This window comes from Callithrix jacchus, chromosome 19 (assembly GCF_049354715.1).
Source record: "Callithrix jacchus isolate 240 chromosome 19, calJac240_pri, whole genome shotgun sequence".
Taxonomy (NCBI): Eukaryota; Metazoa; Chordata; class Mammalia; order Primates; family Cebidae; genus Callithrix; species Callithrix jacchus.
The window spans coordinates 52,559,667-52,571,823 of record NC_133520.1 but is presented as its reverse complement, the minus strand read 5'-3'; the positions used below and the strand labels follow the sequence as shown (position 1 = coordinate 52,571,823).

The window sequence follows — 12,157 nt, the reverse complement described above, 5'->3', positions numbered from 1 at the left end:
CAATGAGAGCATGTAACTTTGCTCAGGTTGGCCTTGAACTCATGGCCTCGCCTCCTCAAGCGCCAGGACAACTGGCTGGAGCCACCATGGCCCCAAAGGTACCTTTCTACACAAGCCATGCAGCTGCATGCAACAGCCCCATTCTTGGCTACAGTGGCCTTGTCTATTTACAACCAGGATGGATCATTATGATCAGTATCATGGTTTCGGCTCTGGCTAGTGATGGATATTGCTGTTAGGCATTTCATATATAAATTCTGGCTTTCCAGGTAATTAGCAAACTTCTAGGACGGAAATGACTATATCTTTAATATGCTTATGTGGAATCAAGAACATTAAACATGGGTGATAAATACATTTGAACAGATTAAAAATACTTCGTCTATATAATCTGAACAGATATTTTAAACTGTAGTTATATTAATATAATCAGGAATCAGAGTTACAAATCACTTTTTTTATTGAATCTGAGAGAAGTGAAAAGTGCAATTAGTAAAAGCTGTCACAATTCAGGAAAAACCTGAGTGTCCATCATGTGAAACTCAGGTGTGGTTTTTGGTAACCATAGTTACTCTCCTATGGCTCCCTAAAAGGTCACCTCTTAGACAGCTTTCCCATGTGCTCAAATGATTAGTCACGTACTTAAGACTCTTTAGCTTAAAATATATTATTTACGTCAGCTGTCCCTAAGGTTCCCACCCATCGCACAGTGCAAGGAGTACTGCTAACTTGACTAAAGTCTGCCTACAAAGCTAACTGGTGTCGTTTGGCAAAAACACAGAAGTCTGAAAAGTCTCCACTTTTGAGTGCGAGGGCAAATAATTCGAATTTACCATGTTGCCAAAGCAGTCAGCATCCCAAACCAGTGCCTCTCCCGAGATATTCCAGAATCACCATAGAACAACAGCAACAATAAACTTCCTAATATTTGCCCTTTGAGAAATCTACTAGAGCAAGGGATCACTATTTTAAAAAGAAGAATTCCACTGTCAGCACAGTATGGTAAAAGTTTTAGCCTTTTCTGAAAATCATCACAAAGAACAAGGAGAACAAGAATCAGAAACAACCTCAACTGCCAACTGAATTTAACAGACAGCGGGTAAAGTTGGAGGTGAATGGAAGAAAGGTTATGGTTTAGCTGAGCAGAGGAGGGTGAAACCAAGGGGTGTGCAGAGTGAAAACTCAATAGGAAGGAAGACCATTGCCCTTGCAGAACCCCAAAGTAGTGCAGGGACAGGAAGCACCAAGCACTGCAGAAGGCCAAGTGAAAAGGAAGATTTAGCCATTGATGTTACTTAGAAAGGAGGAAACAGAAGGTTGGCCCTGGGGCCTGAGGTCCACAGAGGGCCTGGCCCAGGCAGGCAGCAACCAACCCCCTACCACTTCGGGGCAAGAGCAGTAGTCTTTTAGAGAACAGAAAAGATGCAGAGTCAAGGGTGTGAGGTGCGGAGAAGAACAGGAATGAAAACAAGCCTGAGGCAGAGATGAGGCCCAGGGCCAGTTCTCCTTCCTCCAAACTTGGCCTCAGAATGCTCACCACCCCAAAGAGATCAAAGAAGATGGTTCTCTAGAGAAAAGACAAGCAGATAGAAACCATCCAATCACTCCGCAGGGAAGCTCCTAGAGCAACTAGATTGCTGAAGAAAAGGAGGAACGTATGAGAGTTAAAATTAAACATTAAAAAATCCAGTAAGACAGTTGGAAGGTAAACTGAAAAATTCTCCCAAACAGTTGTGAGAGAGAAAAACCTAAGAAAACTAAGTTCAATCCAAAAAGTCCAACAACTACCAGACAGAGCTATCACAGAAGAGAGGGAAAAAAGTGGGGGAGAAAAATTATTAAGAAATAGTATATGGACATTTCTAGAACTGAAAGATACATAAAACTAGATTAAAAGAGAGTACCCAGAACAACGAATAAAAAATTGTCCACATGAAAACACATCATTGGGGAATTCAGACTCCTGGGTTAAGGAAGGAAGCCTACGGTGCTGGGGACGGGATGGGTAGGAGCCTAAGTGTCTAAGGATCTGGGCGTGGAATGGCTCCATTCTTCTCAACTACAATACTGGAAGGCAGAAAATATTACAGAGGAAATGCCTGGAAAATTCTGGGTGAAAGTTATTTCTGACTTGTCAAATCCCTAGTACTTGGAGCTTGAGACAAAGAGAACAAAATAAAAAACAACACCCTAGCTTTTGGGTTGGGAAACCAAATTGATGGTAACGTTATCCTCTGATGGCAGTGTTGACAGAGAAGAGTAGACGGAATACGCCCTCCTAAAGAAATCTTACACCTGTTTACAGAACATGAGGTAGTGATTTCTCTGTGCATCAGTAAACATCAGTTCTTATCTTTTAACTCTATTCCCCCTCCTGAAAGTAAAATTAACCTCTCTTATTTAGTTTACATTACTTTGGATTTACTGAGTTTAACAGTTACATTATTGGTCAAACTGAGTAAACCCAAATTACACTGGGTTGCATTACTTTCTTATAAAATGCCAAGTTTTGTTCATGTATTTATATTGTTTCCAAGTGTTTTCTGTTTATTAAGATACCACATCCCTAGGACTACTGATTCATTCCCATAGCTAATAACCTAAAAAAAAAAAATCAAAGGCAAGATATGACAATAGATAACAAAAAATCAAGAAAGTCGACTACTTTTGTCTTCCACCCAAATCGATGCTCTAAACAAGTCACTGGGTGTTGAGGTGAACACCAGGCTTTGGTATCTCACGGGTCCCAGCTGCCTGAGTAGTGCACATCAAGAACTGTAAGTGACTATCATCCAAGTTAAAGATCCTGGAGTTATATGTTGAGTGAAAAGAATGTGAACCTTAAATCTTGTGAACCAAAAGGCAACTTTGCATTTCCAATGCTTGTTTGGCCTTCAGGTTTTTTTGGTATGGTTTTTGAGAGAGAGAGAGGCAGAAAGAAAGAAAGAAAAGACAGATGGCTGAGTAGTGTGGTCTACTTAATTCATGCCCATAGACTGTAGTCTTTATAAGACACTATAATCTAGCTTGAGGCTTGGAAGAAACATGTAATATAAATGCATAATCATGACTCATATTTTGAGAGAGTGGGCAAAAATCTGTGTAATCTATTAAGTTGAGGTGGGAATCTGGGTGGAATTATTTTATCTCCAACCTTGTGCAGAAAGTCATACAAGAAAGGTCTTTTAAAATACTACGAACTGGCATTCTTTTGCCCTAATAAAAATTAGCTATTCTAAAAGAATGGTTTTATCTTAAAATCAAAACTAATTTTGTTATTATGTGACACTTTTACAGCAACTACTCTTGTGAACTAGACTTTGCTTTGTTTACTTCTATGATCAAGGTGCCAAATTAGTACTACTGATATAGCATAAGCAATCATCAAACCTAGTCAAACTCAGTTCTCCATATGTATGAGAAATTCCTTAAAGAATGCATAAGGAAAATTCAACCAATGTTTAGGGAAATGGGAAAAGGCCTAAGAGAAGCCCAGAGAGGTCCTCAAGCTGCAGTGCCCATCAGAAATGGATCTGTGTCCTCCATGGCATGCATCCTCTCTCCCTCTTGAGGGGTTCTAGCACAGGACATCAGGCAAAACACTCCAGCTCGTCTGGAGTATCAAACCTGGGGCTGCTGTGGATGGGACACGTGGCAAATACTTTGATGAGTAAATAAAGGCTAACTGAAACCTGAGCAGACCAAATGCCCAAAGACCTAGCATAAAAAAACATTTCTAACAAAACGAGCTGCTCAACCTTAATGTAATTCACATATTTTTAAAGAAAAAACTTTTGCTTTCCTGCTACAGTAGAAAAATTCTACTCATTGATACACATGCTTGGCTTCCCCTCGACATATCAAATCAAGTCAATGGATGGAAATTGCATTTCCAGCTTCTGGCACATTCCTTACAGTTTTCTTGCCAGTAGGAGAACCTAAAAAACGTTAGATAAGGCTGTAGGATCACTTTTATGTATGCATATTGATTTCCTCTTTGCTCCATAGCAAATGTACACATCATCAACTTATTCTCCTAATTACCATGCTACGTAGGGATCAATACAAACTCAGCTTCAGGGTTAAAAATGTGATTTTTCACATTTCTTATCTAGCCAATAACTTTTCTGAGTCGATTCTCTCTTCTCTCTCAAAAACATACACTGGAAGGCAAAACACTCTGTAGACCAAGAAGGTCATTGAAAATGTGCTAGTTAAAAATGTGGCATTATCAAACTATAAGAATGACAAGTAATTATATTACATGGCATACTCAGAGAGGATCTTCTATTTTACTGCTATATTCTAAAAACAGTACTATTTGTCCTTCTGAACTCACCAGCCTGGACTTCCTGGGATGGCTTACTCCTGTAAAAGCTATACACTCGTGAGAATTCATACTCATTGACTTTCTCCCCTGCTTCCTGATGCCTAAAGCTAAGTTTTCCACCAGAAGATTTCTTGGTTACAGCTGCCACCACTTCCCGGCTTCCTGAACATGATCGGCAAAGAGGGGTTGTCCAATCTTGCTCACAGTTAACAGACAGCATGGTCACTGCCAAGTACTGTAGTGTATGGGCCCCACAACTTTAGAGGCATCCAGAAAGGCCCCCAAGATGGTATCCACCCACCCAGGCCCATTCCTTTTCAACGACACCTTGAGTTTCCTGGAAGAATCTTCCATTTACCAACAGTAATTTGGACACTGAAAGGTAGAATTCCTGCTGGCCAGCATATGGACTTGGTTCTAAAACATGGCTTCAACCTCTGCAGGCTGACCGTCAAGACCATCACTGTTTGAGTCCAGTCAAGCCATATAGTTTTTTCTATTTGTTTCCAACAGGAATCCTAGACACCAAACTGTCTCCATTAAAGAGAGAGTTTGCGCCCTGGGCTAAAACCCAGAGGTGATGACGTGCAGCTTAGAAATGTGACAACCTCTTAGACTCTCCCCTTGAAATCAAAACAGCAACAGCAAAGGGGGCATAAGATTAAATTACATAAAATATGTAAATTTCCTCAAGTGACAGCTTCAAAGAAAGAAGTTCATTACAAACAGACAGTATTACTTTTCACTTCTAGAAAAAGGGGCAAACCAACATTAAACTGCAAAAGCCACATAAAATTTTATGAAAATTTGAGCTAACAGATGTTTATAGAGTTCTGGAATTTTAAAGTTTAACTTTCAAATTGAAAAAATCTTTAGAGCTGTAAAATCTCCTTTATCTACATTTATCTACAGAACAATAATATCATTATCCTATTATTCCTTTCATCTTACATAAAAGAAGTACACATGACTTTGTATTATGCTACTTCAAAACTGAGAAAGGAGAGGAATCCTAAGGGATGAATGCATACTCTCACCAAAAAGAGAGGGCAGTTGAACAGTTAGTTGGATCGGGTACCACAGACCGTGCAGCTACAGCTTAATCTAATCCCATGATTGTAACTTGCACTTACTGGACTCTGAAATTCCCTATTGGTTTTACTTTATTTGGCTGCATCACAGAGAACCTTTAAGTGAACCCAATAATCTAAGGAAAAGTCTTACAAAATACTGAAATGCTATTCTTTATTTCCGACTCACCACCTTGGCGTGTAAACACTTTATAGTGTTCCACATATATCCATTGACTTTCATAAAAATTTGTGAGGTACAAAGAAAATCTCCGTTTTTCAGAAGAAGGGCTAGAGAGGTTGGAAAGACGATAAAGCTAATCAGAGATAGCTCTGATTACGTTAGACTAGTAACCATCTCATGCTTGACAGGTTACACCATGGCTACCATAGTGGACAGCCACTGGACGTTCTCCCTCATAGAAATACATTCTTCAAAAATCAGGCATCAGATAGCTATTGAGAATCTGCTTGGTATAAATCTGTAATATTCCAACATTCAAAATGAAAAAAACACGTGGGCACTAAGGTGTAGATGATTAATTGGAGAGGGTGACAGCGTTTTCTATACTACTTTGAGACATTTATTATTAAGTAGTAAGCTGTTGCTAGAGTTTGAAAAACTCACTTTTAAATACCCAAAATATAAGTACTACTGTATTTTAGAAAACCAGAAATAGTAAAAGGATACCTCTGACTCTAAGCTCAGTGTTCTTCCTAAAACACATGGCTATTTTTTTTTTTTAAAGAAAATCATCGAAGAACAGTTAATGCAGCCTATACTATGTCATATTTTTCAGAAGGTGCTAAAACAATCTTTGGAAACAAAAGCGGATCCTCTAAAAAAAAAATCTTTTTTTAAATATTATGCATTTTGTAAAAGAATCCTTTTACAGCCCCAGGGATTAAAGTAATCACTAATATTTTAATCATTTTAATGTCTGTTATGCTAATAGCCTGCTAATAGCTAAAAGACTGCAAATTATCCAGCAAGGTGACGGGGGTAATTGATGCTCATTCACTTGAATCACAAATTCTTTCTGGTGCATAAAAAATCAAAAGGCTTCCAACAGGGATATAACCACATAGTATAACTTACTGTAAAGGTTAGGGCAGTGTCATACATGAAATAGGCACTAAATGAAATAATATTTGCTTTTCAACAAATTCCTTAATTTACAGATAGAAACAGAGAGATACCCAGAATAGGTAGAATAAGAGACATCTGGACCAGAATCCCATTTGACCAAGCCTTCTTATAAAGGCCATGAATTGAAAAGGTGTTGTATGAATTGGAAGTGAGGTTATGTGGTAATGACTAATTTATCAGCTTCCTTCCATCCTTTTCCTCCCTCACCAGAAGCAGACCCAGCGGCAGATGGTGCCTTTGTATACCCAGTACCTAGCAGGGCACTGGACAGAAGCTCAGCATGTTCTTGTCCAAATCAACTGCTTCTTTTGTTTCTTAGGAAGCTTGAGAACAGGAATAATGTTTTATTGCACTGTAATACTTCAAAGTTCTACAGAGGAGATTCTCAGTAGTTAGTTATCTGATGCCTGATTTTGAAGAATGTATTTCTATGAGGGAGGACATCCAATGGCTGTCCACTATGGAATCTGTGGTGTAACCTGTCAAGCATGAGATGGTTACTGGTCTAACACAACGCTCACGCTTTACCATTACCCTCTGCATTCCTGCTACTGTGATGGTAATATTGCAACATTCAAAATGAAAAACCATGTGGGCACTGAAGTGTAGATTATTAATTGGAGAGGGTGACAGTGTTTTCTACACTACTTTGAGACATTTATTATTAAGTAGTAAGTTGTTGCTATAAGCTGAGAAAATCGCTTCTAAATAGCCAAAATATGAATAAGTACTACTGTATTACAGAAAACCAGAAAGACTAAAAGGAGTTCATGAAAGTCAGATTGCATCTGTCCTATCCATTTTAATAGCCCTTGTGCTCAGCACAAACTGGTTAAGAGTGAATGACTGAATGAATGAATGAGTAAATGCAAGGCAATCTACTTTAAATTCTATAATCCTATGTTCTTACTTTAGGAAGTGAGAGAACAATGTGAACGTTATATTGGAGGAACTGGCAGAGGACTCAGAATAGTGATTGTACTTTAGGTTACCTTTGTTCTGCATTGTTTTCAAATTTCTTATCAAAATTCATTACCAAAGGGTCCATAAGACAATACTAGACATAATTAATTTTTATTATCCATACAAATAAATTGGAAATCTAATATAAAAGTCCCCTTGAGACACACGCACGCATACGTTCTTTGCAGCACTATAACAACAAAGACATGTGATCAACCTAGATGCTCATCAACAGCGGTCTGGATAAAGAAAATGTGGTGCACATACACCATGGAAAACTACACAGCCATAGGAAAAATAAAATCGTGTATTCTGCAGCAACATGGGTGGAGCCAGAGGCCATTCTCCTAAGCAAATTAACATGGGCACAGAAAACGAAATGCTGCCATGTTCTGGCTTACAAGGGGAGCTACACACTGAATACACATGGACAGAAAGAAGGGAACAACAGACATCAGAGCCTACTTGAGGGTGAAAGGTGAGAGAAGGGTGAGGATAAAAAAACTACCTGCTGGGTAGCACGCTGATTACCTGGGTGACAAAATTAGCTGTACACCAAACCCCCATGACACACAATTTACCCATGTAACACACCTGCACATGTACCCCTTGAATCTAAAACCTGGAAAGAGAAAGTCTGCTTTGTAATGAATAATAATAAATGGGATAAAGCATGGAGAAAAAATAAAAAAAATAAAAAGCTCACTTGAGTCCAGATTTCAGCTCACCATCTATTTCATATATGTATGTGTGTAGATATACATATAAAAATAAAAGCTGTTAAACTGACAAAATTGGGTTTTCCTTCTATTTCCATATTCTCCTCTCGGCATACTTCAGGGAGTTGAATGATCAGGCAACATACGGCAAAACAGGAGATGAGGACATAAAGTTTTAATTTTATAGAATGATGAGAGAGTAATAATTTAGACTCATGATAACATGAGAAAATTTCCAATGTTTTGCATTATACAGAAAAATGTCTTGGACAGTATATCAACGAAGTATGAAAAAATCACACAAAACAGATGCACTGCAGCAAGGAATTTCATTTCCATTTTTATTGGACATATTTACTAAATTCACTCACATTATATAACAACTCATGCATAATTCTGATGAGTTGTTATTTCCTTTAAATCAGCCTTTCAGGTTCATATGCTTTCCTTAAAATGACAGTGATAGAATGTCAGTCACCTTTGACGGCCAGAGGCGGGGGCCATAGCAGTGGCTGTAAATTATCTCTTGCAAAAACAAGAAAGACCTTAATTGAGCATCTCCAGCATCAGCAACTCTCCATCTTTGCCACAGAGACTGCCTGAGTAACACCGAACCTCACTTCCATTGGAAGAGTGCTATTCCCAAACTGCTTCTTGCCTCTCATTCCCAGTGTCTATGAATTCCCTCCAGGATCCAATCCCAGCACTAGATCAGTTAATAAGTGTCCCTCAAGGGCTATGCTCCCTGCTCAGTGTTCCCTGCAACTCCACAAAGAAAACTCAAAATGGCTCTGACTTCCCTTCAAGCTGAGGGACAAGCTGGACTGTCACCTCCCTTAGGCTGGCAAACAGGATTGCAAAAACTCAGGTAGCTTTAGATTTAACATAAACACTTTTTTGGGACTTCAAAACACAGGTGGCTTTGGATTCAACATATGAATAAGTACTTTTCCTACTAAAGACTTCATTTAATCCATCAGCTTCTGAGTCAGAACCAAACACCTTTTGACCTGAGGACAAGAGACACTGTCTATTAAATGACGGGCTGCTCATGCTGCCCACAGGAGCAGCTGGGCTCCCGTTCAAATGATTTTCTTAGTGATATCCTGGTATGATAAATAGGGAGCTGATAAATGGCAAAAATGAACGAAAGCATTTTTCACAACATTTATGAAGACTAAAATATCTCATAATTCCTTAATTTAGCTATTTTTGCAGTCTTCATCGTGTTTATATTAAAAATGACTTTTAAAAATTTATATACACACATACACACACATGTATATATATATCCATTTAAATAATATTTCCCCTCCCTGACAAGCACTAAGAGCCCATTTGTGAAAGATGGAGGTCATTTTCCATGCCACAAGTCAAATGTATAGCTTTAGCTTGAGGCACATCCTGGTATGTGTTGCTATAGGGTTAATGATACTAAAGGATGTTTAGTTTAAAGGGTTTATATTTTAAATTTTAAAATGAGTGAAGTTCTACCCATTACCCCTTAGCCCCGCCTCTACAGTTTATCAAATCTAATAATGCAGAAGGCTAAACATGCTGAGTGCAAAGGTGAAACTGAAAATGACATTTCATACTTACACTTGCGGTCTAAGGCAAAGGGCTGGTATTGTGAGGGTGGTGTCTGGTTATGAGAGGTTGTCTGACAACAGCAAGTACTTTTATCAGGGCACCCAGACAGTTGCAGGCAGAAAACAAATCAAAACTAACAAAAATAAGGATTTAGAAATTTATAAATTCAGATTCACAGAAAATTGGAAAACTGAATTGAAAGACTTTTAAATGATACAGCCTAGGCTTAAAGCCTTCATGACTTGCAGGAATGTGGGTGATGGGTGTGCCAATTTTGGAATGTTGCTACTGGACAAATAACTAATTCTAATCCTTCTGGCCAAGGTTCAAAGACGGTTATTACAGATTAATCGGGAGAAAAAAACTTGTATGTTTAGGGAATGACATTAATGAGGCTCCTAGGAAGCAAGGGCAAAATCTTTAAATAAATATCTTGCCTAGTTCCAATAAGAGAATTTGCATTTAAAACAAATAATTAATTATGTGTAGACCAAGGGAGATAACTGACTCCTTAGAGGAAAAACATGTCCTTGGATAAAATGATAATAGCTGCTGGAATTTTAAATTGTAGTTGTTTGTTTTAGCTGAAAAACAATTCAGTATTTCTTAGAAAATTCTATTTCCTAAATTGTATTTCTAAATACCATATATAATGACAATTTTACCATTTTTATTAAACAGATCTCATGAAAGCTTTAAACATTTCTTACTAAATAACAATAGACCAACACTGAAATAGGCAGGAAACGTTATTTTCAACCCAAAGAATGTGCATTTTTGTCCAATTCTATAGTAACCCGCTGCTAGGACAGATAAAAGACTGATTCTCATCCTAAGAATTAAAAATCTATATTTCTACTAAGGAAGATGACAGAAATCTTACTCTATGAAAAAATTTCCAATAAATGGCTGGAAAATATACTATAAAAATATATACAATATTTTAGCTTCTGAGGCCCAAAAGATTTGCCTTTTGGTATTTCCAAGATGCATTTTTAATAAATTTATTTTTTATCTTTATTTTCTTTGCACTGATAGTAGTACATGTGATTCATGGGCCTCTCAAAGAGCGGATAGATTCAACCAGACAGCATCAGGCAGGGCAATAAAAAACATCTTAACGTGAGACTGACTCTCTAATGAGAAATTTTACTTTCTTAAATTCTTATTTTATAAACATACTGGGCAAATGCAGGAAACAAGGACACAGAAAGTGAGGTTGGAGGCAAATGGTAAGATAACTAATAGAGATTTTTGCAAGATTTTGTACATTAACCACAGAGGAAGACAGTATAAGCATTTGTTTGTTTTTCCTAAAAGAAGATTGTGGTTTAGCTGATCTATACAATATGGCAGCCACAAGCAACACATGGCCAATTAAAGTATCAGTTAACTAAAAGGAAAAATTTGTTTTCTAACTCGCACTATAGTTCATGTATGTAATGGCCACATGTGGTTTGTGGCTACTGCTCTGAACAGTACAGATATAGATCACTGCAGAAAGTGCTAAAGGATAGTGCTGGCTTAAAGGATGAAGAAAGGAGACAGAGAAAGGAGAAAGCATGACCTAGGTCCCTAAGTCCAGAAAGTAGACCCAATAATCCTACTACCTTTGGATAATAAGAATTTCTTTTTTAATATGAAACAAATTAAAATGAATATGCTAAAGTCTTATTTATGATTATTATCTGAGATGCAGTCTCACTCTGTCGTCCATGCTGGAGTGATGGCATGATCTCAGCTCACTGTAGCCTCAACCTCCCAGGCTCAAGGGATCCTCTCAACTTCCCCTCCTGAATAGCTGGGACTATAAGTGCACACCACCACACCTGGCTAATTTTTGCAGAGATGGGGTTTTGCCATATTGCCCAGGCTGGTCTTGAACTCCTAGGCTCAAGCAATCTGCCCATCCCAACCTCCCAAAGTGCTGGGATTACAGGCGTGAACCATAGCGCCCAGCCTAGTTTTAGTTTTTAAAATAAAATGTGTGGGGGTAATTATTCTAGAAGGTTCTAAGAGCTTTACATATTTTATTTAATATTCATAGAAATCATCACGAGGTCAACAGATCGAGACCATCCTGGTCAACACGGTGAAACCCCGTCTCTACTAAAAATACAAAAAATTAGCTGGGCACGGTGGCACGTGCCTGTAATCCCAGCTACTCAGGAGGCTGAGGCAGGAGAATTGCCTGAACCCAGGAGGCGGAGGTTGCGGTGAGCCGAGATCACGCCATTGCACTCCAGCCTGGGTAACAAGAGTAAAACTCCGTCTCAAAAAAAAAAAAAAAATTCATAGAAATCATAGGAGGTAGGCAATATAATAATCCCATCTC

At 38.3% G+C, this 12,157-nt stretch overlaps 1 protein-coding gene across 13 annotated transcripts in view; it reads right to left on the bottom strand.

The window, feature by feature from the left end:
- The window catches only part of SIPA1L2 (signal induced proliferation associated 1 like 2), a 233,577-nt gene that overhangs the window by 46,703 nt on the left and 174,717 nt on the right, over nt 1–12,157 (bottom strand). The gene's annotated exons all lie outside the window — the stretch shown is intronic.